This window comes from Lissotriton vulgaris, chromosome 4_1, assembly GCF_964263255.1.
Source record: "Lissotriton vulgaris chromosome 4_1, aLisVul1.2, whole genome shotgun sequence".
NCBI lineage: Eukaryota > Metazoa > Chordata > Amphibia > Caudata > Salamandridae > Lissotriton > Lissotriton vulgaris.
In genome coordinates, this window is record NC_141691.1 from 984,345,385 (window position 1) to 984,371,093 (window position 25,709).

Genomic DNA, 25,709 nt, shown 5'->3' on the forward strand with positions numbered 1-25,709 from the left:
AGGGAATAAGTTACTTTGTATATGTCAGAACTGGAGTTTGGCTGGTGGCCTGCCTGTACTGGTGTTTGGCTGGCTGTGTGAATACTGGGATTTTATCTATGGTGGTGTGTGTAAACTGTCATTTGACTGGTGTTGACTAATAGTGTGTTTGAACTCAGTATGTGTGTGGACTGGCTTCTGCCTAGCGATATGTGTGGCTGGTGTTTTTGGATGGTGGTGTGTGAACTGGTGTTTGGCTGGGGTAAGGGAAACTCCCTTTTGGGGTGTTAGTTTCTTGCCTTTGCTTTATGCCCCCCTTGAGGGCAGATCAGATATTTGCGATGCTGCTATGCACCAGCGGACAGACTTCATAGTGTTTGATAATGTTAACTGTTTTATTTCATCATCATTTGCATTTGTGGTCCTGATATTTTATTTCTCCTTTTGATTCTAGTGCAAAGCTTTTGATTTCCTTCGTGGAGACTCCTGCTTGCGGTTTCGGCACTGGTAGATGTGCATGTTGTGTAGTTGCTTGTGTTTGGTAAGGAAACTTTTTGTGCTTTTTGTAACATTTACCTCAAATGAGTATCATAGCCCTGCATGAATGTTTTTTTAACAGCTATAATAATTGTAGCACATTTTGCTTTTGAATTGTTTTCAAATTCACGCTGTTGGAACCGGCCTCGTGGCGTGGTCTGACCCCCCCCCGCATGGCGGGTCCCAGACTACCGCTACCCTTGTTCCCTGAGCGAGAGCCGCGCCTTCCGCCCCTCCGGGCCTCCCACGGCTCTCCCCCAACGGAACTCAACCTCAGAGCCACCCCCTTCTCGGCAGACCCGGGGCCTTTCCCGAACCCCCGTCTCCGGGCTAGCCGCCATCTTGGACACTCCACGACCAGGCCTCGTGGCCTCGGGTCGACCTCAGCCTCAGGCCCAGCCAAGCCCCGACATCGAGGCACCACCATCCACCCAGGGGATAAACAGACCACTTGGCAAGTCAATGGAAGAAGGAGTTTCGATGGCCCCATCCGCCTGGTTTCGATCGCCCTCGGCCTCCCTGGGCGCTGGCTCCACCCCCCTGCTGGGTGTCTGGACTCACTCATCCCGGACCCCCCAACCTCCAAGTGCGAGGGTCCGGACATCAAAGGGCACCAGACCTATAACTGGGGCAGCTCCAGAGCAGGAAGGCAGTGGTATCCTGGAGTCGAGAGACACCGAGACAAACTCATCTTCGTGAACCTTCCTTGGAGTCCTGCTGGCGCTGCCGCGGCTCTTCTTCGTGAACCATCCTTGGAGCCCTGCTGGCGCTGCCGCGGTTCATCTTTGTGAACCATCCTTGGAGTCCTGCTGGCGCTGCCGCGGCTCATCGTCGTGATTCATCCTTGGAGTCCTGCTGGCGCTGCCGCGGCTCATCGTCGTGAACCTTCCTTGGAGTCCTGCTGGCGCTGCCGCGGCTCATCTTCGTGAACCATCTTCGAAGGCCTGCTGGCGCTGCCGCGGCCCCTCTTCTTGAACCATCCTTGAAGGCCTGCTGGCGCTGCCGCGACCCCTACCAGAGAAACCTCCAGCTCGAGGATTGAGAGCTGTGCGCCAGATATCCTTGTACCCGACTGGTACTGAGACTGTCCCGCTACCCCCTTCCCCTAAGAAACTAGAATTGAAGGGATCCCAGTATCCTGTTCCTTCTGTAGTGTGACGATAACCTGCCTAAGAATACCGATAAAAGTGTTACAAACCTATCTTTGTGTGGTGTCCATCTGTGGTGGGGTAGTCGCTCGTCCGTACGATCTGAGGAGAGGATTCTTGTCAGGAGGCCTCTCCCCCTTGCTCGGCTGACCCTCAGGGTCCCCGTCTAACACACGTCTGTATTTGTGCAAGAGCTATATTGTGTTATCTTGTTTAATTCTGTTTGTCTTTTCTAGTGTGATAGAGTTGGTGCTTGCTGTGTTTGTGCAGATTAAGTGCAGTTGATCCTCAGCCTAGCTACCAGTGGCAAGTAAAAGGTATTTGTTTAAAGTATCAAGTACATTGTGTGGATTGTATTGATAGTTTTTTTCAGGATCATTATATGTCAATAGCTATATATTCTCTTTGATACAGCTGAGTTTCATGATTTCTAATTTGACACAATGTTGTTTAGTGCTGTCTTGTTTGTTGTGTTAGTTTTATAAGTAAGCATTATGACTACCCGCAAGATGACCACCAAGCAGGTTGTAGGTTTGCTGTTTGAATCTGCCTCTGAACTTGGCTCTGAAACTGACTCTGAGGCAGAGGACCAAGTTGAAGATTCTGGCAGTGAATTTTCTGTTTGAGGGGAACAATCTGATAATGAATCCACGATTAGTGCTGATCCCGCCTCTTTTAGAGGTGGACAGTGATATGCCAGTAGTGCAGCAAGAGTAAGCTGGATGGCAGCCAGGGGCTGGAGGGCTTCCCATTGGAAGTGATGAATCCTGGCTTGAGCCTAATATGGTGCAGCCTGTTTTCCTGCCTCTAGAATGTAGAGGCAATACACAGTCCTTTTTGCCTATCAATTTCTTCCAACTGTTTATTGATTATGTGTTTTTGAATGATATTGTTGAGCAGACTAATTTGGATGCTGAACAGTTTTTTAAGGGACAACAGTTCCACCGTTAAAACCCAATCTAGAGCTACCCGGTGGACTCCCACAAATCTCCATGAGATTAAGCAGTTCTGGGGTTTAACATCCCTAATGGGATTTATAAGGAAGCCATCACAGTCTTTATATTGGTCTGTTAGTCCCCTGATGGCAACTGCTATATTTCCAGTAAGTATGATTCATTATCAATAGCTGCTTCTGTAGTGGACGCTGCATTTTGTGGATAATGCTACATCATTACCATGAGATCACTGTGGTTGGGATTGTCTCATCAAGATTCGTCCTGTCCCTGATCATTTAGTAGATCGTTTCTCAGAGATCTGAGCTCCAGGGAAATATATAACTGTGGAAGAGTCACTGGTCTTGTTCAAGGGGCATTTGGTTTTCAGACAATACATGTACAGCAAGAGAGTATTTTATGATATTAAGCTGTATATGCTGTGTGAATATGCCACTGGACATGTGTATAATTTCCTGGCTTTATATGGTAGGGAGTCCTCAATTGACTCCCTGGTTGTCCTTCCACTTTTAGAGTCAGAGAGAAAATATTGTGGGAACTTGCCAGAGCACTTTTTTACAAAGGTCACGATTTATACATGGATGATTTCTACAAAGGTGTGCAATTATGTAAAGAATTGTTCACAGTGGGCACTGTGGCATGTGGCACATCACACTCCAACCTTAGAAGATACCCTAAAGAGCTTGTGTGTAAAAAATGAGAAAGGGGACTAAACAGTGCTTTGCATAGCAAGGAACTTCTAGATGTGAAATGTTCAGACAGAAGAGATATCCACATGCTGACAACTGTTCATTCTAGACTGTAACAAGCACATAGGAGGTGTAGAAAGAGTAGATAAAAGGTTGGAGCCTTACATGCTGCTCAAATGTCCTATATCTAGTACAACAAGCTGGCTATTCATCTATTTCATTTAGCATCCTTCAATGCTCATGTTGTTATCAAAGATCATTCTCCAGAATTCAAGATTACGTTCAGACAGTTTCAACAGTCTCTAATAAGCAGCCTTGTTGCAGTTGAGTAGGCAAGTATTCCTAGAGTCTGAGTGGTGGAGGATGTGGCTAGATTATAAGATCGCTACTTTCCTAAATGCATTTGTCCAGCATTCAACATCAAAAAAGACTTCCCTTATCAGAGATGTAGATTCTGTGTCTGAAGAGGAGTACAAAAGGAGAGTTGTATGAGTGTCCTTCTAATCCTGGCCGATGTGTGCCCACATGTTTTACATTTTATCATACACAACTCAATTATTCAGAGCAACCATGACAGTAAAAGGGAAGTGGCTGTGATCTAAATTGCTTAGTATTTTCTGTTTAGATGGCTGTATGGCAGTAATTTGATGTGCTTAGTTACAACTGTTGTATATTAAGCTATAGTTGGTATTTCATATTCTACCAATAGGTTGGTTCTTTCTATTTGAAACAAATGTGCTCTTTTAGTTGGATGTTTAATTTTTTACTATCTGTGCTTTATGTTTGTGACCTGTTTATTGTGGGAGTGTTTTAGAAATGAAGGTTTCATGTATTGAGCTTCATGGTGATGTCTGAGTAACATTTGGCTGGAGGTGTGTGTGGCTGACGTCTGGCTGGTGGTGTGTGTGGACTGGTGTTTGGCTGTCAGTTCGTGTAGTGACCAGTAGCAAATCACTACACACATACCGTCACCTAAACGCCAGTCCACACATTCTCCGCCAGCTGCCCGGTGACGTGATTGCTGTGTCAACCCAATGGTGTATGAAAGAAATGAATGAAATGAAAATAGATTTCTTAAGCGCATGGCTGCCCAAGAGCGTCCCAGCGCTAGTACACACCACAAGCTTCCATGACCTCAAACAGCGGACTCATCCTCCTCTTGGAAAAAGGAATGTCTTTAGAGATTTCCGAAACTTCTGGAGGCAGGGCTCCAGACGGAGGGCAGCAGGAAGACCATTCCAGGTCTTGGCAACATTCACAGAGAACCTCCGCCCTCCTGAACGTGCTCTCCTCACTCTGGGGATGGTCAATAAATTGCTCCCATCAGAGCGGAGGGCACGGGTGGATTTGTAGGGGCATATAAGGTCCCTGAGAATAGGGGGACCCATACCCTGGAGAGACTTGAAGGCGATGGAAAGGGCCTTGAATTTAATTCTCTCACGGATGGGGAGCCAATGGAGAGCTCTGAGAGCGGGTTTGGCTGAGGTTCTTTTCGCCGTGCCGGTCAGTACTCTGGCCGCCGCATTTTGTACTCGCTGAAGGGAGTTAATGGCTGATTCAGGGGCACCGAGCAGCAAGGCGTTGCTATAATCCAGCCTAGACAGTATTAGCCCCTGGATCAGAAGTTTCCTAGAGCTAAAGGGCATAAGAGGCAACACCTTCCGGACAGAGCGTAACAGACCATAGCAGATCCCTGCCACTTTCTTAGTTTGTACTCTGAACGTTAGGTCGGGCTCCAGCCATACCCCCAGGCTCTTAATTTCATTCTTAGGTTGGGGCGCCTCCCCCAGGCAGGGGGGCCACATGGTTTTGGGAAGGGAGGTGGAAAGATTACCCAACATCATAAGTTCCGTTTTGGACCCGTTGAGTTTCAGCCGTGATTCTGTCATCCACGCCATGATACTTGTCAGACAACACCCGAATCTTTCTGCCGCGTTTTCATGGTGGGATAGCGAGACGACAAGCTGGATGTCGTCCGCGTAGGTCACTATTTTCACCCCAAAGGGTGAAACCACATCCTCCAGTGGGGCCATATAGAGATTAAAAAGAGTCGGGCTCAACGAAGAGCCCTGCGGGACTCCGCACTGGAGGGGGATCGACTTGGAGAGGTTCGTATCATCGCAGACCTGGTAGGACCGACCATTCAGAAAGGAAGTTATTCAGCTTAAGGCCTGGCCGGATATTCCCATCCTAGTAAGGCGTTGAATGAGGATACCATGGTTGACGGTATCAAATGCCGCGCTGAGGTCAAGAAGGACCACAGCTGCGGAACCTCCTGCATCCAGAATGCGTCTGGCTTCCTCTACTACTACAATCAGGGCAGAGTCAGCGCCCTGCCCAGGGCGAAAGCCTGTTTGCGAGTTCTTGAGCAGGTTATGACCTTCTAGGAATGAGGACAGCTGGCGATTGACAACCTTTTCTGCAATTTTGCTCAAGCCTGGCAGCAAAGAAATTGGGCGAAAATTCGCCAGGTCGTCCAGGTCAAGTCCCGCCTTTTTAGGAAGAGCCTTAACCATCGCCTTCTTCCAGCTGGGGGGAACTTCTCCGCCGCCGAAGGAGGCGTTCAGAAGGTCCGTAGCCCGCGGGGAGATGGTGTGAGCAATCCGTTTAAGAATATGGATGGGCATAGGGTCAGAGGGGGAGCCACTTTTGAGATTGGCTAATTCTTTGCGGAAGTGTTTCCTCAGTTATGAGAGTGATAACTTCCCACAAAGGGCTCACACCACTCACGACCTGCGTTGAGGACTCAGAGGGAGGAGCACTGAGGGGGATACTTTGTAGGATTTTTCTGACCTTATTATCAAAGAAATGTGCAAGTTCATTGCACCGTGCTCTGCTCGAGGATTGTGGCAATGAAGGAGAGGGGGTGTTCAAGACTATGGTATATGTCTACATCTACATCAAACTTTCTGTTTATCTTTAAAAGGAGTTTTTTGTTTGTTCATTTACAGACTAGACTTTCTCTTATGTATTGATGGATTGATTTTACTGTTTCTCTATACCTAAGAGTTATATGCATTTTTTCTCAAATATGTACCCCTTTATAATTTGAATCTGATTTGAATAGATAAATAAGTTTCTTACAAATTATTCATTGTGTTGCTTCTTTTCCTTTTCTCATTTGTTGAATAGACCTACCAGTACAGTCGGTAAATTCGTCTAGGCTAGTGTGGTAGCCTTGTGCAAGGTCTTAAGTCAAAAAAATTTCACAACAGTGGCTGATTGCTTCGGTCCAATAGTCTTAAATAATATAGACTATACCATATTGTTTTTAAATAATCTTTTCTATAAAAAATCCCTTGCTGGAACCTTTCTTAAATATCTTTTGGTAGTGGAGCACCATAAACTTTATTTTGTCCACATTGACGACCAACTCATGATCGCGGCAGAACTCCTCAAATCTGGACAGCGCAGCCTGAAGACCAGATTGGGTCTTGGATAAAATCAAGGTGTCGTCCGCGAACATGAGCAGGGGTGTTTTTAGGCCCCCCAAAGTTGGAGCATCGTTGGGGCATGTGAAGTAATACTGTACCACCCTGTCAATAAATAATGAGAACAGGCTAGGGGAAAAGACGCAACCCTGGTGCAGGCCCTTAGTTACTGGGAATCTATCTGTAACTTCTCCGTGTGTGCCCCATCGGACCTGGGCATAGTTTTAGTCATGCAATTTAACTATCATGGTTAACAGCTCCGTTGGCATCCCAGCCTCCAAAAAAGCTTGCCACATTTTATTTCGAGGGACAAGGTCGAAAACAGACTTTAAGTTGATGAAGGCCGCGTATAACGTAACCCCACCTAGGATAACAACCAGCCAGAATATCATTACAAATCTAAGCACTTGATCGATTGTACTGGTATGGGCTCGAAACTCTGCCTGCATAGATGACAATGTGTTAAATTCCTCCATCCACTGCTGTACTCGACTCAGTACTAGCCTCGCGACTATTTTCTGGATAGAGTCTATGAGGCTAATGGGCCTATAGTTACAAGGTAATGCAGGGTCCCCCTTCTTATACACCGGGACTATAACAGCACCAGACCAGGTAGCAGGAAGACTCCCACCACTAGCAATGGCATTTGCTAGATCGGTAATGTAAGTCACCCAATTAGCTTTGTCATGGGTAAATAAATCCAAAGGAGCACATTCAAAACCCGGGGCCAGGGAGAGGACTGTCGCTACCTCCGCTTCCTTAAATACCAAAGTAGGTATCGGGGTGGGAATTTTAAAAACATCCAGGCTGTCGTTAAGCAAAGAGAATTGTGGCTTAAAGTATTCAGTCCACTGATCCGGCGGAACAAAATTTACCGGTGAGTTAGATGGCCCACCACTACCCCACTTTACTAACTGCCAGAAATTGGCCATGTTTGTTTAATTACTAGCCATAAGCAGATCTTGCCAGCGGTTATTGTCCCACTCCTTTTTAGCTGTCAATTGGGTTCATTTGTAATTGGCCCTGGCAAGTTTGATACTCCCCAAATCCTTCAACCTAAGAGCCTTTGCCAATACTCGGTACGCCTCTCTACATGTTCTATTATACCACAAGGCTCTTGGAACCCCAACCTTTGCCTTCTTTTTGCTGTACTTAATAAAAAAAGGTCTAAGGTTTGTAAACAGGTCACCGTGAACCTGGGGGATAATCTGGTTTATATCTTCCTGTGAGGAAAAGCTTTGGAGGCACATTATTGAATGGGCCACCATAGCCTTCATAGCACCCAAATCCCCTTCCTTCTCACTAAGCCAGAACCATCTGACCCTCCTTATATCATTAGAAAGCCGGATTTCAGATCGTAGGTCTACCTCAGTCTTGTTCGGGATCTTTGACATACCTGGGGCCTTAATTGTCATAAGGAGAGGGTCATGGTCGCTTTCAATATGTTTCTGGACCTTCATGTCGAGAAGGGAGTGCCATGATTCGATGTTAAGTATAATGAAATCAATACGGATACTCCTTAGCCCATTATTGAATGTGTGGGCACCTTCCCTATCTGAATGAGACCTCCCATTAACCGCTCGCACCCCCCTCTCCAGGCATAGCCCCTTAAGTTGCAGGGCAGCTTCCGTCCATTTTTTTATAGGGCTGAAATCTAAGGACGGAATATGCCACTACATGTCCTCATCTGAGGTTAAATTACCATCCTCCTGATCCAGCGGTTCAAAGGTGCAATTAAAATCCCCCAAATAATCAAAGAAGACCCACCCCTCTGGCTATCTATAAAGCAATCTAAAAGTGCAACTGTATCTGAATGCCTCCCTCCAGGTTGCCCTCTAGCATAAATATTAATTATCAGTGTGACCCAGTCATGATCTGTGCCTAACCGTAGAACCATTATGTCTGGACTATCAATGGACACCATCTCGTACTTCCACCCCTGTTGCTGTCTCACCCAGAATGTAAGGCCACCTATGGGTCTGCATTTTGGACCACGTTGGGCCTCTTTGGAAGAATTTTAAAAACCTGGGTGGAAGACTGGGTCAGTAGCCCAAGATTCTTGGCAGGCCAAAAGATGAAACTGATCTATACACCCCGCCCAGTCTTGGGATACAGTTTTCTTCCTAAGCCCAGCAATGTTCCACGAGCCTACTGTCATGACAGACACTGCCTGTCCTTGATGCAAGCTGTCACAAGGGAGGTCGGGGGGGAAGTGTATTACCCACCGTCACAGCGGGATCACGCTGATAGTTGGATGCAGCTGGACCTACTGAGTGGATATCGCCCAGATCATCCCACCCTGCCATACTATGTCTCCCTTGCGGAGGGCAACCTTCTCCAGGGCTGCTAAGATTATTACATGGCAGCCTCCTCTATCATGTCAAGCCATATTCCTAGTGTAGGGGAGGGTGGCAGGCATGCCGCGGAACATTTAACAATGGCCTCAGGCTCCCTGGGCAGAATCAACCCATTTAGGGCCAAACAATTGGGCTTAGTTAGTCAGTCAGTCGATATCTTCTAAAGAGTTGAGGACGTCAAAACGATTGTTAAGGGAGATTGGATTCACAGGATGGCCAGATGTATGTGAAGACCCGCTCCTCCCAACCATACAGGGAACATTATAGGGTCGATAGAAATAGCCCAAAGGGAGGACGGAGATATTGTCCCCAACCTCAAGATCCCCAGCTCTCTCCAGAATTTGACGGACTAGGCCAGGTGTCTGGAAGCTTAATACCACAGTCACCCCGGAGTGACTTTGTGGACTTCCCTACCCAGGGTATTCTATGCGCCATTTTAAATTCATGAAATAGTCGATCCTTAATCCCCGTCCTTATACTCAGCAGATGGAGAGTCCTATTTCTCAGGGTAGACTAGTCCTCTTTAACCTGGGGAGGAAGCCTGGGAACATTACCTAGGACTACAGTGTAGGGGCTGCTTCCGGTGGTAAATGTAAGTGACTAGGGGCACTGTGTGCCCCTTCAGTGCGCAATGGCTTGGGGGAGCTCGTGCGTATGCATGTTTCCCTTGTACTTTGCTGCATCCTCTGAGAACTGATGCTAACCTGGATAGGTCGTGCACAGGGATTGGCAATATGGGCTAGTTTTTTGGGTGTCCGGGCCTTGATGATATCCCCCCTATTCTCCCCCCACCCCCTGGGTGGTGCTTGCTCCAGCAACCAGCCACGCACCTACACAGATTGGTGTGGGTAGAGGCAAGGCCCGCTCTAATTTTATCAATCTTTCCTCTACTTGGCCCAGTTTTTGCATTAAAAGGTCTAATAAGTTAGAGATCCCCTGCACTATCCGTGTAAGAAGTAATTCCTCAATGGGCGTGGATGGACTGACAGTATCAGCTGGTACCGTGGGGGTTTGTCTGTTACCTTCATCCACCCTTACGACTACCTTCCGTTTAGCCCCCCAAGTGGGTTGTGGAGTAGCCTTGGTGGGTCCCCGACCTTTCCTTTTCTTTAATAGCGGTTCCCCATTCTCAGCATGTTTGGCAGACCACCCCAGAGTAGAAACCATGGAAGTACCTAGAATATTCTCTGGGCTGGTTGAAATACCTGGTGATGAAGGACCAGGGCCCTGACTAGGCTGACTAGAAGGTGAGGGGAGAGGAGTAGGAGAAATGTTAGCGTGTGCTAAGGCGGGCCTAGAGCCAGGACAACTACTGAGCGAGGGCAGCAGAGGTTCTAGGGAGAGCCTACTTTCAGTTAACTGAATCTCGTGTATCAGAACGGTTTCAGCTCTTGTAAGAAATGCATCAAGCGTACCCACCACACCCCCACCCACCCCCACCTTACGTTTGCCAAATCTGGCACCCACGGGAGGCATTGCCAAAGTCAAATATACCAGCACAGTCCAATGTCCAAAACCAAGCAGATTTGTAATCAGTATCTAAAATAGTACGTGCATTAACAATATTACACCTAGTGCCACTTTTAGCGGTAAAATGACAGAGCTAAGAAGCACAGTACCTTCAAGGGGGAGGGGTTCAGAGCCGTGGCCCAGCCCGGGCTCTGTCGGTAACTGACAGCCATGGACGGGCCCGCCCTTGGCCCGGGCTTTGCTGTGGGAGCCCTAGCCCCCTTTTCAGGGCCTCCTGGCGCTCGGCAGTGCGGTGCGCGGCCTGCGCGCCGCTAGGCACAGTGGGAGTTGTAGTTCCCTTTGGGCAAGTAGCAGGTAGCGGGTAACAGTGTTGGCAACCGGGCGTACTTTGGCTCCAACAGTGCCAGCCAGCAGCAGGTGTGAGAGTGGGAGCTGCAGCCCCCCCGGGCAAATGGCAAACAGTGGGAAACAGCGGCGGCAACCGGACGTCTCGTGGCCCCAACAGCACTAACCAGCAGCAGGTATGTGAGACGGGCTCCCGCACTGAGGGAGCCCTAGCACCCTTTTCAGCACCTCCTGGCGCTCTGCAGTGCAGTGCTCGGTGTGCATGCCGCTTGGCACAGTGGGAGTTGTAGTTCCCTTTGGGCAAGTAGCAGGTAGCAGTAAACAGTGGCGGCAACCGGGCGTCTCGTGGCCCCAACAGCACCAACCAGCAGCAGGTATGTGATACGGGCTACTGCGCTGCGGGAGCCCTAGCCCCCTTTTCAGCGCCTCCTGGCGCTCTGCAGTGCGGTGCGCGGCGTGCGCGCCGCTAGGCACAGTGGGAGTTGTAGTTTCCTTTTGGCAAGTAGCAGGTAGCGGGAAACAGTGGCGGCAACCGGGTGTCCCGTGGCCCCAACAGCGTCAGCCAGCAGCAGGTGCGAGAGTGGGAGCTGCAGCCCCCCCCCAGGCAAATGGCAAACAGCGGGTAACAGCGGCGGCAACCGGGCATCTTGTGGCCCCAACAGCTCCAACCAGCAGCAGGTTCATAAACTAGACACCAGAGGGACTCTAGGGTGGTGTGTCTGGCGTGGATCCCCCAAGGGTTTCTTCCGCAGATGCCCGTGCAATCCTTAAACATAGAATAAAAATCACTTTTTCTTCATATTTCGTTGACTCAAAGCAATGGAATCTGCCGTTAGCCACATATTTCCTGTCACTAGAGTTCCCACAGGTCTCCTGATAAAAATGGTACTTCAAGTTAGTGGGTAGGCCTAGCGCCCGCAAAAGGGCAGGGTCAAAGATGCAATATGGCAACATCAACAAAAAGGGTAGCTGCAGTTTTTGGGCCTGGGGTTTGGCTGCTACCTAGGGAAAACTACCAAATCCAAGCATTTCTGAAAAGTAGATACCCAGGGGAGTACATGGTGGTGTGCCTCTCATGGATCCTACAAAGTGGTCTTACCCACAATGTGCATTTCTGTGACATATTCTTCCAGAATCAGAGGGAATCCACAAAATTCCTACCTCCAAACATTCCGCCACTTTTCCTGATAAAAATGCTGACCCACTTGTGTGGCTGGACCTAGTGCCCAGGACAGGAATGGATCAAACTAAGATCAATGAGAGTCCTTGCAAAGGGACATTCGTTGACCTTGGTTTGATCTGTTTCTGACGCAGGCACTAGGCCCAGACGCACAAGTGAGGAACTACTGTAATTGGAAGTCTTGGAGGAATGGTAGGTGGTAGGACGTTTGATGCTCCCTGCAGATTCCAGAACTTTCTATCACAGAAATGTGAGAAAAATTGGTTTTTTTAGTCAAAGTTTAATGGTTGCAAGGGCTTCTGGATAAGAAAACCTGGTGAACGTCATGCAAGTCACCCCACCCTGGATTTTCCTAGGTGTCTAGTCTTACAAAAATATTATAAAGGTTTGCTAGGTTTCTTTATGTGCCGGCTGAGCTAGGGCCTAAAATCCACAGCAAGTCACATTGCAATAAAAGGGTAATCTTTCATTGGAAAAATGTGATGTGTCCATGCTGCATTTGGATGCCTTTCTTTTCTTTGCCACTAGCCCAACCCACACAAGTGTGGTACCATTTTTATCAAGACACTTGGGAGAATGGTAGGTGGTAGGAATTTCTTTGCTCCCTACAGATTCCAGAACTTTCCATCAGAGAAATTTGAGAAAAATATGTTTTTTAGTCAAGGTTTGAGCTTCACAAGGGCTTCTGGCTAAGAACACCTGATGAAATCCATGCTTGTTATCCTATCCTTGATTCCCCCAGGTGTCTAGTTTTAAAAAAAATGTGCAAGGTTGCCAGGTTTCCCTATGTGTCATCGAGCTAAGGCCCAAAATCCACAGCTAGCCACATTGCAAAAGAAAATTGCAGTTTTCAGTGAGGAAAATTGGGGAAATGGTAGGTGGTAAGAAATGTGTTGCTCCCTACAGATTCCACGACTTTCCATCACAGAAATGTGAGAAAAATGTGTCTTTTATCAAAATCTTAGGTTTGCAAGAACTTCAGAGTAAACAATCCTGTTTATAGCCATGATTGTCACCCCAGCCTGGATTTCCCCAGGTGTTTAGTTTAACAAAATGTTCATATTTGCTAGGGCTCACTAGGTGCCAGCTGAGTTTGGGTCCAAAATCCATATTTAGACACATTGCAAACAAATGTATCAGATTTCAATGCAAAAATGTGATGTGTCCATGTTGTTTTTTGGCGGCTCTTTGGGGCACAGCCACTCACCCTACCCACACAAGTGTGGTACCTTTTTTATCAGGAGACTTGAGATTCCAGAACTTTCCATAACAGAAAGGTGAGGAAAATTGTTTTTTTTAGTTACATTTTGAGGTTTGAATCACACAAGTCTCCCCAACCTCGATTCCTGTGAGTGTCTAATTTTCAAACATGCGCAGGTTTGCTATGTTTCCCTAGGTGCCAGCTATGCTAGGGCCCAAAATGCACAGCTAGCCACATTGCAAATAGTCAATCTGTTTTCAGTGGAAAATGTGATGACTTCATGTTGTATAACTTTTCCCGTCGCAGCAACTAGCTCTACCCACACATCTGATGTACCTATTTTATCAGGAGTCTTAAGGGAATGTTAGGTGGTCGAAAATACATTGCTCCCTGTAGATTTCAGAACTTTTCATCACAGAAATCTGAGGAAAATTTGTTTTTCTAGTCAAAGGTTGAGGTTTGCAAGTACTTCTGAGTAAGAAAACCTTGTGAGAGCCAAGAAAGTCACCCCACCCTGGATTCCCCAGGTATCTAGTTTTAAAACATTTACAGGGTTGTTATCTTTCCTTAGGTGCTGGCTGAGCTAGGGCCTAAATCTACAGCTGGCCACATTGCAAAAAAGGGTCAGTTTTCAGTAGAAAAAGTGATGTGTTCATGTTGCATTTTGGCACCTTTCCTGTCACCTTCACTATCCCTACCGAAGCAAGTGAAGTACCATTTGTATCAGGAGACTTAGGGAAATGGTGGGTGGTTTGAAATGTGTTACTCCCTATAGACTTTCAGAACTTTCCATCACAAAAATGTGAGGAAAATGTGTTCTTTAGTCAAAGTTTGAGGTTTGCAAGGGCTTCTGGGGAAAACCTGGTGAACTCCATGCATGCCACCCACACTGGATTCCCCCAGGTGTCTAGTTTTCTAAAATGTGCTGGTTTGCGACATTTCCCTCAGTGCTAGCTGAACTAGGGCTCAAAGTCCACAGCTAGCCACATAGCAAAAAATAATACTTTTTCAGTGGTAAACGATGAGGTGTCCATGTTGCGTTTTGGACCCTTTCTTATCGCAGACACTAGGCCTAGCCCCACTAATGTGGTACCATTTGTAATGAGCTAGTTAGGAGAAAACAGAATAGTAGAACAAGTGTTATTATCAATTGTATTTCTCTGCATTTGCAGCATCCAAATGTTAGCTAGTGTGTAAGAAAGAAGACATTTTCAGAAATGCCTTCTAATTCACATGCTAGTATGTGTATCCACAAATTCAGAGATATGCAGATAACCACTGATTCTAAACTCCATATATTGTGCCCATTTCGGAAATACATTGGTTTTCTTGATACCTGTGCTTCACATTCAATTCATATTTTAACATATGAATTGCTCTATACCCGGTGCACAATTAACAACCATTGCAAGGTGAAGCTCAGTTATTGGCTCTGGGTACCTCGTGTTCTTGGAAAACCCTATACATCCCCGCAACTAGAAGGGTCTAGCTGATGTAATGGTATATTGCTTTTATGAAAGGGCCTTCATGGCGAGAAGTTACATAACAAGTTGTGCCCCTCTTTCATATGCAGCAACGATGTCCCATGAGGCACAGGGTCAGACTGATTTGCATATGGCCAGGTCTGAACTGGGGTGGCAGAGTGGGCTAAAGAACGGTGATGGATTAAACCCAGATCTGTTGACTGGGTGTGAGTGTTTGATTGGTTCAGATGCTCAGTCCATCACCCCCTCCCCCCCCTTTTGTACCACATTGACGTCTGGGAGCATTTTTCCTCCATTTCTCTATTCTGTGATAATAATTAATCTGGGAATGCACCAAAATCCATGGGTGGATGCATGGGAACACCCACGCTACACCCATAGAATGCCTCCCTTGGTAGAGTAATGCAATGCAGCGATTAGTGCTGCGTTACGTTACTCTAGATTTATCAAGCCACTCAAGGCCACAGAAGGTGGCCTTACGTGGCTTGATAAATCTAACTTAGAATTTGCGTTGCCCTTGTGTCTCCTTGTGTGGTGCAAGGGTGATGCAACTCTTTGATAAATATGCTCCACAGTTTGAGTAAAATAATCCCCTAAAACACAAGGGGGGCTATTCACAAAGACATTTTGGAGTATGCAAAGCAGTACTCTTGAAGTTCTCTTTTAAATGCTCTTTCATGCCTTTGTGAATTAGCTCCAAAACATGTAACATGGGAATATTCAGGAAATGTTAATGCACAGCTAGAACAAATATCAAGGACGGTGTCCTGTTTGCACTCATGAGTAGCTGGACTCTTGGAGGCTAATAAACAAAAGCATGTCAAAGAGAACTCCTGTAGTACTATGTCACTTACTCATAAATGCTTTTGTAAATAGGCCCCTAGGTATTGTTTTGCATTAGTTGGTGACATTTTGCCAGGTATTGTTTTGCATTCGTTTGTGACATTTTGCCATCTCTAACCCCTTCTATACTTAGGGCCCTATTTATCAAGGGGTTGAGCCACTTTTGCACCACGCAACGTGGTGCAAGTGCAAAGCAACCCCAAAAAGTGATTTATCAAGCCACGCATGGCAACTTTGCATGGTACTAAGTGTCTTGATAAATCAGGAGTCACACAACACAGTGCAAATCACTGCATGGCGTTACTCTGCCCAGGGAAGGCATTCCATGGGGATTGCGTGGGTGTTCAGGGCCAACTCCCTTGAATTTTGATGTATTACCAGATTTACCATTACTGGTAGACCTGGGAATGCACCAAAATGTCACACCTTTCCAGGGGAGGCGTAATGAGGAGAAAGCTCCTTATTCTTCCTTGTTTCTTCCTCTTTCTATGTGTGCTACATTCTGAGGAAAATACCTCAGGGGATTGTTTTGTTCAGGAAGGTGCCATTCCTACACAAAGACAATCATGCTTGCAATGCAGGCACTCTTGTACCAAGGTGCAAGGTTGCCTGCGTTGGCGCTAGGTAGTCCATGTGTGCCATTGCTGGCAAAAGGCAGGAATGCAGCGTATTATGATAAATATCGCACATTCCTGCCCTTTCCCTGTAACACAGCGCAGCAAGATGACTTGCTGCACTGCATTGCGTACTTCTAGATAAATATGGCTCATTGATCCTTGCAGGGAACAAAGTAACTTTTGCTGCTTGTTGGTGTAGCTTCTGACGGCATTGTCACAGCAGCCTAGTCTTGCCTTGCTCTACAAATGACAATGTCAATATGGAAATAGGCATTTGTTGGCCATATAGTCTAGTTCAGTTTAATATATACTGCTGCCTAGACTCACCAAAATATTGCACAGGTGCTGACACGCTGCGAAGAACAACGTCAATTAACTTTGGTGCGTAAATGGTTTCTGCCCTGAAATTCTGCACAAGCACAGCACTAAATGGCATAGAGCTGGATATTTCAAAAGCTCTGATAATTTGTGCAAAGTGGGCGCTGTGGGGCATGAACTCTGTAATCACTCATAGCGGACAATGCAAACCCACATCTACTAGGTAGATCACAGACCGTCGACCTGGATAATAATAAATCTCATCCGTTCCGCCTTCCCTATGGGGTCCCCCAGGGGTCCTCACTAAGCCCTACGCTTTTCAATATTTATATGATATCACTAGCTGGCCTTATGAAATCTTATGGCTTTCAGCTTACCTCGTACGCTGATGACACTCAAATAGTGTTATCATTCAGTGACGGCAAGGAAAAAATGAATTGTGCTTTCATGATTGTATGAAAGAGATAGCAGGGTGGATGGCTTCTAACTCTTTGAAATTGAATTCTACCAAAACTGAGATCATTGTTTTGGGAAACAACCCTCACATTTGGACACCTGACTGGTGACCAGCAGAATTAGGGAATTGCCCTTTGCTGACACAGAAAGCCAAGAATCTGGGAGTAACAGTAGACAATAGATTGACATTTAGTGATCATATCAGTGTGGTGGTTTCCTCCTGTTTCCTGATACTAAGAATTTTAAGGAAAATTAAACCTTATCTTTCAGATGATAACTTCAGGACAGCGGTCACGTTACTCGTTATGTCAAGATTGGACTACTGCAACGGCCTCTATTTGAATGCCCCAAAACAAGTCATCAATAGGCTTCATATAGCGCAAAATGCAGCAGCCAGGCTGCTGTCAGGTACCCCCAAATTTGTTTCAGTAAAAAATGAGCAAACCAGGCTACACTGGCTTCTGGTGAAGCAAAGGGTTCGCTTTAAGACCTTATGTACAGCTTTTAAGGCTCTCAAAGGTCTAGGACCTGACCACTTGAAGAACAAATTCAAGTGGTAAGCTCCAGCCAGGACCCTTCGTTCGATGGGAACAAATAAGTTCCTAATACCCGCTTTTAAAAAGACCTCCTGGGGAGGCAGGAGTTTGGTTGCAGGTACATCTAAGGCTTGGAATGATCTGCCATTCTATCTGAGGAATGCTTCGGACCTCCTCCTTTTTAGGAAGGGGTTGAAGACATGGTTGTTTACTCAATGATCCTCTCCCTACTACGGCCAGGCAGTATATAGCGCAAAGACACCCCAGGGTAACCGCTGCGCTCAATAAATTCAATTAACATAACATAACATAACTAGTCACGCAAACTAGTGTGAACTAGCTCAGCATGGAATAAAAATGTAAAATAAAAACATGAGCAAACAATGAACAAACGTCAACGTGGCAATCTCAAGCAATTTGTCACTGTGCCAGCTGTGTAACAATCTTGAAATGTACATATATCAAATGATGTCCTCAAGGGCGGTCACCTTCTTTAAGATAATGGTGTATCGAGTAAAATATAGTCATGCAAACATGGCCTGATAGACTTTGCACCAAGGTGCAATGCTAGATCGCATTCACTGTCATCCAAGTGCCGATGTTATTTGTGTTTGCTTTGCTGCTATCGCCATTTCCCTGTGACACGTGGTAAATGTGAGGCTGCGCTAAATTATGTTTGCTAACACAAATTGTTTTTACGCAGTATTGTGCGAATCCTAATAATATGTCCATATATATATATATATATATATATATATATATATATATATATATATATATATATATATATATATATATATATATATATATATATATATCACTTCCACCACCGCTGGTTAGAGAGTGCTGCTGTCACGGGCGGTCTTGCTGCAGCCACCAGTCGGCTGCAAATATTCTTTCCAACAAACATCAATGTTATGATGTAAACAAGACACCCAGAGCTCCGATTTGGAAGATTTATTAGGCAGATGACATAATCTCCATGACGCGTTTCGCCATTACGGCTTGGTCACGCTCGTGGCATTGGTTGCCATTTTTTAAACACAACACCCAGTGCAATTTAATGATACATCATGTAATGGTGGCGGCCATCTTTTAACATGCAATTTCTTATTGGGGTTCATGGATTACAGAGCATCATATCGTCATGATTAAATTATTGCAAATAATACACCAGAATTAACTGATTTACAGCAAAAAATAATCGATAATCATACATTTTATGCGTATTTGTAAACAGTCATAATTGGATTCTCGTGTGTCCAAAATGAAATCCCAGACTTCATAAAATATTTCATCTACTCACATTACCGATTGGTGCTACCAATAATGTCATATACCGTGGAAACTTGCATAACCATAATATCAAGCGAGTCATCATTGCATCTCATAGTGCCCTGCCATTGGCTATGTGCGGCCGGCTCGCATCTGATTGGTTGTCGTCTAGTAGCTAGGAGACGTTCATAGTAACCAATTCAAACAAAGTTAAACAGTGTAATCTGACTTAGATCCTGTTTAAATTTCTCAAGGTAATGTCGCCCTAGTGGGCAATTACTTCGATATTACATGATTTTGTGACGATCTATTAATCCTCGTGACATCTGTCAATGAGTTCATTACGCACAAGTGGGCAGTCATACTTATATACATCACGGTATGTCGGTTAGAGGAAGTGATATTGCCCCAGTGGGCTGAAAGTCACAAATGTTCAAATGGATCTCTGAGTCATCGTGAAATTGTCCTTTACATTGAACGCCTTTTTAAGTCTCCTTGACATTTTTTACAAATCCCATATCTTCCGCCACCTCATGATGTGTGAGATCTAAAAATAAAATAGGTTACATTAAAATCAAGAAACCGCGGAAATTCATATTATTCAATTTTCATTCATGTAAGTGAATTGCTAATTCTTCGGTTGTATTTAAACCCAATGGTGTTAAACATTCAAAGTCTACGATGTATTTAGACTCTAATTTTCTGAGGGATAGTTCTCTGTTGCCACCTCTTATTCCCAGATCCACACTGTCAATTACAACCAACTGCAACAAATTTTCATTTTGCATATGCATAGCAGAAAAGTGTCTCGCAACTGGGTACTGTCTGTTGTTATTGTGTATGGCACGTAAGTGTTCTAGTACCCTTTTTTTTGCTGTGTGTTTAGTGCTGCCTACGTACCATTTGTTGCAGGGACAAATCAAAATGTATATGCTATATGGTGTGTTACATGTCAATCTTTTCCGAATTGTGAAGATTCTTTTACTGTTTGGGATCATCACTGATTTACAGTCCTTACTGGATCTACAAGCTTTACACTTACGGCAACATTTAAAACCCATATCGTCATCCTTTATACAATTGGTTTTGGTAGTTACATGGTTATGACTCAATTCGTCTTTAAGTGATCTACCTTTGCGGAATGTAATTTGAGGATTGTCACTAAGATATTTCTTCAGATGGCTATCAGTTTGCAAGACGTGCCAATGTTTTTTAAAAATCTTTCGGATCTCACATGATTGTTCAGAAAAGGTAGTTATGAATCTTATCTTTTCCGAATCCTCTGTCTCATTGCAAGTGTTGAGTAGTTCCTCTCGATTCTTGAGAGTCACTCGTTCTTTAGCTGTTTGTATAATTTTTTGACTATACCCTCTTCTTTGAAATCTGTCGCACATAGTCTTTTCTTCTTCCTGATATGCCTTGTCTGTACTGCAATTACGTTTGGCTCGTAATAGTTCCCCATAGGGTATGCTACCTACCAAGCTACGAGGATGGCAACTAGTGGCATTCAGAATACTATTGCCCGCAGTTTTCTTGCGGAACAATTTAGTATTCAGTTGATTATCCGCTACTTCCACAATTACATCTAAAAACTCTACCTTACATTTGCTGGTATGTCCTGTTAGTATCAGATTCAGATGATTGCGGTTCAATTTATCAATAAAAGACTGTATTGATCTTTCGTCTCCATGCCAAATGAAAAAAATATCATCTATGTATCTCAGCCACAGGGCAACCTGATCGAATTCGGCCATCTCTCTGACGACCTGCTCCTCCCACCAGCCCATGAATAAATTCGCATAGATGGGGGCGAAGCAGGTCCCCATGGCTGTGCCCTGTGACTGTCGATACAAGATGTCATCAAAATAAAAAAAAAATTCTTCAAACAAAACTCAATCATATCTGTTAGCATATGAGAATGTTGTAAATAGGAGACTGATCGTGTCTTCAAAAAGTGTTTGACCGCCTGTATGCCTTGATGGTGCTGTATGCTAGTATAAAGACTACTAACATCGAGGGTGGCTAACATGTATTCGTACTCCCAGTGGACACCATTAATAACTGTTAAAAAATGTGTTGTATCCTTGATGTAGGAAGGAAGGGAAATTACATAAGGTCTTAAGTAATGGTCAATGTATTTTGATGTATGTTCCAACAATGAGCCAATAGACAAAACAATTGGGCGTCCTGGAGGGTTCTGGGGGTCTTTATGCAATTTAGGGAGCAGATACAAGACCGGTATCCTAGGATGTGCACAGTACAAATACTGATATTCCTCATGTTCTAGTAAACCTTTGTCTTTCCACTCTAGCAAAAGATCCCTAAACACCATGTTAGATCCTAGTACTTCATCACAATTAGTTCTACAATAACAGTTTTTATCAATTAGTTGGCGTAAACCCTCTTTCAGATATTTATCTTTGTCTAGTATCACCACATTACCGCCCTTGTCACTTTCTCTGATGACAATATTGTTGTCCATTTTTAAATTGTCAATAGCTATAATTTGCTCATTAGTCAAATTCTTCTTAGTCCGTGAAACTTTATGATAGCGTATTTTGGTGAGATCTTTAACAACACCCCTTTCGAATACATCTATTGCGTCACATTGAATGACAGGTAAAAAAACTGATTTAGGCTTAAACTGAGATCTAGGATTCATTCCCACATTAGTGTCAATCATGTCCACATCTGCTATGCTAATGTTAGCCGGATCAGAGTCAAGTATGTGCATTAGTTCTAAATCATTGCTGTCAAGATTGCAAATATTAGAGGAGGTACTCACGCTTTCCCCTGGTTTTTGTTTCGTGATAAACCATTTTTTTAGCTTCAATTTCCTTGAAAATAGGAACAGATCAATTCGAGTGTCAGCAAAGTTCATATTATTAGATGGACAAAATGAAAGACCAAGGGCTAGTGTACTCTCTTCTTCCTTGGCCAGTATTCTTGTTGAGAGGTTGACAACCGTCATATTCATTTCTGGTTCCTGCTCCTTGTTGCCATTCCCATTGGAGCTTTGTTGCCGCTGACGCCGCCTCTTTTTGGCTTGTTTGTTGCGGTGATTCCGCCTCTGTTGCCTCGTCCTCTGCCTCTTGGTGTGCCCCCCGATTGGTACATTTCTGTTCGGCTGTTGCTTATCATTTGGAACTGGAGTAAAAAATTGGGGTTTTTTGACGAATCTGTGACGGTTTCTTGATTTGCATCTATCAAAGAAGCATCTGAGATGTTGTCATCCGATATGTCACTTTCAGTGACCTCCTGAACATTACTCGCTGTGGGACTTTGAACTATCGCTGCTCCAGTTTTCTTATCAAATAGGTGGTCATACTTCCTTTGAAACGTGAGGGTGCGTCCAGCCTGATAGTCTTTATAATCTCTGATGAATTTGCGTTGTTTCTTGGCTGTAATTTCTTCTTCAAGTTTATCCATCTTACTGGTCAGTTTCTTGAGAAATTCATCCAGTGACTCCTTCGTGATTAGTTGACTAATTTCTTGAGTTAGTTGTTCTATCTCTACCAGGAGTCTGGATCTGTCTTTCAGAGCATATTTAACCAAGATACGCATCATTTTAATGGAGCATGCTGATGAGTTGTCTGTCCATTCTTGCAGCATGTCTACATCTGGATCCTCATAGGTGGGAACAGTGAAAATGCGTAATCCCCTCGGTACTCTTTTGACTTCTATGTACCTCTGAAGTGATTCTGCTTCCCACCATTTCCCAAGTTCTTTTTTGTACAGTCTCTCTAGCGCAGTTAGTTTGGCCTGTAGATTTGATTCTGCCCCAGTACTGGATGAAGTTGGTTTTATATTGGCAGACACATTTGGATCTGTGAAAAACATATATATAAATATACCACCTAAACTTGAGAACTACCCAGAGTTCTCTGCTTCTTTTTTACATAATTTATGTGTATCTCTATGCCTAAAAGGGTATTGTTTTGACTTGCACTGGGTGCTCCCTTGTGTATGGACAAAGCTATACATCTCTGAAGGTTGGCTTGGTTGGTATTTTAGCAATTCAAAGCTGTTATACTGTGCCTGGAGTAGTAAAAGGCTTTTGTAATTTTAGAGTTCCTGCATGGATGGCACTGTGCTAGTCTTGTGCTTGAAAACATTGCTGTGGAAATGGCAAAATACTTTGTCCCTTTCTATCTCATTATGGAGGGCACTGTGCTAATCCAATGCTTAAAGACTTTGATAGAAAAGCAGACATTTGATGTGAGCAAATTTAGAGTGGCACTGGGGTTGAGTGTGCTCTATTCGGGAGCTGCTTTCCACCTAAACTTAACAACTACCCAGAGTTCTCTGCTTCTTATTTTGTATATATATATATATATATTACCTACTGGCTATCGCCAGTAGGTATATATAGTTAGGATTTTTTCCCTATGGGACTTTTGAAAATTCTATGTCTAATAACTTTGGCGTTTGTGGACGGAATCGGCTGAAATTTTCAGGAAAATGGCACATTTTGTTTCTGAGCAGCCCCTGAAAATTTGGTGGGGTTTCGTCAAGGGGGGGCTGAGAAAAAAGGGGGGTCCCAAAACGCGTTTTTCCCATTCATTTTTCCATAGGGCGGTTGGACTCACTTTTAGCTCGAACGGCTGAATGGATTTGCACGAAACTTGGCAAAATTGTAGGGACTGTTAGCCCGATGTGCCTTTGCTAGGTCTCAATATATGTGCTCCAGTAGTTTTTGAGAAATTAACGTTCAAACCAAGATATATATCTGTAACAGCGCTCTGGGCAGCGATCCGGTCCGCTTACTTTTCGCTTATCGGAACTTTGCGCGCAGAAAGCTGATTGGCTCTCCGGTGTCTGTCAACATTCTAAACAGTCCGGAGCGGACGCCATCTTGTCTCTCGGTAGGATCGAGAGAGAAGAAGAGGTGGAAAACGAAGGGGGAATTTAATGAAAGGGGGCAAGGTATCCCCCTCTTGACCCACTAGGAATGTTGTTGGGGTTATTAAAGGGTCCCGTGGGGAAAATAAAAAAAAAATGATTTTTCACGGTAGAAGCGCGGCCGCGAACTGGTAGCGAAACGGGAATTCGCCATTTTGTGCTTCGTAAATTAAATTACTAGTTATAAGTGGGTGCGGGAGACGTATCCTAATCCCCTATGTTTCCTGAGGGTGGGTGAGGAGGCTGATATATGTTGATACATCTCTTCCAGCGGCTGTGCGTGAGCTTTTTTTTTTTTTTGCTGCGTGACAGTCCGGAGCGGCCGCCATCTTGTCTCTCGGTAGGATCGAGAGAGAAGAAAAGGTGAAAAACTAAGGGGGAATTTAATGAAAGGGGGCAAGGTATCCCCCTCTTGACCCCCTAGGAATGTTGTTGGGGTTATTAAAGGGTCCCGTGGGGAAAATAAAAAAAAAATGATTTTTCACGGTAGAAGCGCTTCACGGGCCGCGAACTGGGCCGCAAACTGGTAGCGAAACGGGAATTCGCCATTTTGTGCTTCGTTAATTAAAGTACTAGGTATAAGGGGGTGCGGGAGACATATCCTAATCCCCTATGTTTCCTGAGGGTGGCTGAGGAGGCTGATATATGTTGATACATCTCTTCCAGCGGCTGCGCCATCTTGCCTTTTTTCGAAAACCACAATTTTGTCGTGCACGGCAGCCATTTTAGATGCCAGGCTGGTTCCAGGCTATCACCTAACCCTGCGGATGTAGTTTATGGCCCCAGCTGTAGAGAATTCAGACATGCCAATCCTCCTGATTCAGGCGTGTGAGTACTGATTTCAGTGCTAGTCTCCCGCCTCCCGATTTCTGCAAGCAAAAACCCGGGGGCATATTACGAACAACTAGCGATAATTTTTGTCTCTAACTTGTTTAGAGACAAAAATTATCGCCGCACATCGGCGATTTTTATCGCAGATAAACCTTGCTATTATCGCAGAAAAGTCAGCGATATTCATGTATTATCGAGCAAATGCTCTTAGCCATGTTATCCACCTCCCATTGGATAACATGGCTAAGAACTGCTCAGGGCAGGTGTTAGATTTTGGAGATATTCGCGCTTAGCGCGAATATCTCCAAAAGTTGGTAATAGAAGGTAGCGATGTTAGGGACTGTTTCCAGTCGCTAACATCTTGGCACGCCACTTTGCATGTCATTAGTGATAAGTATCACTGACATGCAAAGCGGGGCCCAAGATGGTCGCTATCTCCTTTTAGCTGTCACTAACTGGTGTTAGCGACAGCTTGATAATAGGGAAATAATTTTATCTCCGCTTTCATGGTTTTTATAGCCAAAAAAGCGGAGATAAACCCCCTTGATAATATGCCCCACGATTCCTTGGGGGTTTCAGCTGACAGGGCTTGGTATTGTGTTACATGGTAATTTTTCCATGAAACGTCAGAGGGTCGATGCAGGGGTTCTAGAAGAGGTGATAAACCATTTAAGCCTCATGAACAAGCGCATGGTCTTTTAAAGATTTGTGAAGTACTCGGGGCGGCGGTGTGTGTGTGCCCTCTTTCAGGAGCGGGCGGGGGGGCACTGCCAGCAACTTGCCAGGTCAGGTAGTGTTCAACACGTGCATCACCCTTTCTCTGCCTGCTATTGCGCTCCATGCTTCGGAAAGGTAAGAAAAAGAACGTGCATTTGAGTTTGAAATGTCCGATCCTGCAGCAGCACACTTCCAAAGCCCACACATGACAATAACCCGATTCAAGGCCCCATTCACCCGTTTTTAAAAAAATAGATAACACTCCAACAAAGTAAGGTTATAAAACTTTATTAACTACTAACTTTAACAAACGGAACAAAAACTAAAAACATTTAAACATTTCTCAACACAAAAAGCAACAATGGTTAGAAGCTGTCTTTTGTGCGAATAGTCCCAAGGCAGCACAACGTGCAGAGTTCTGTACGGCACCCAGGTGATGT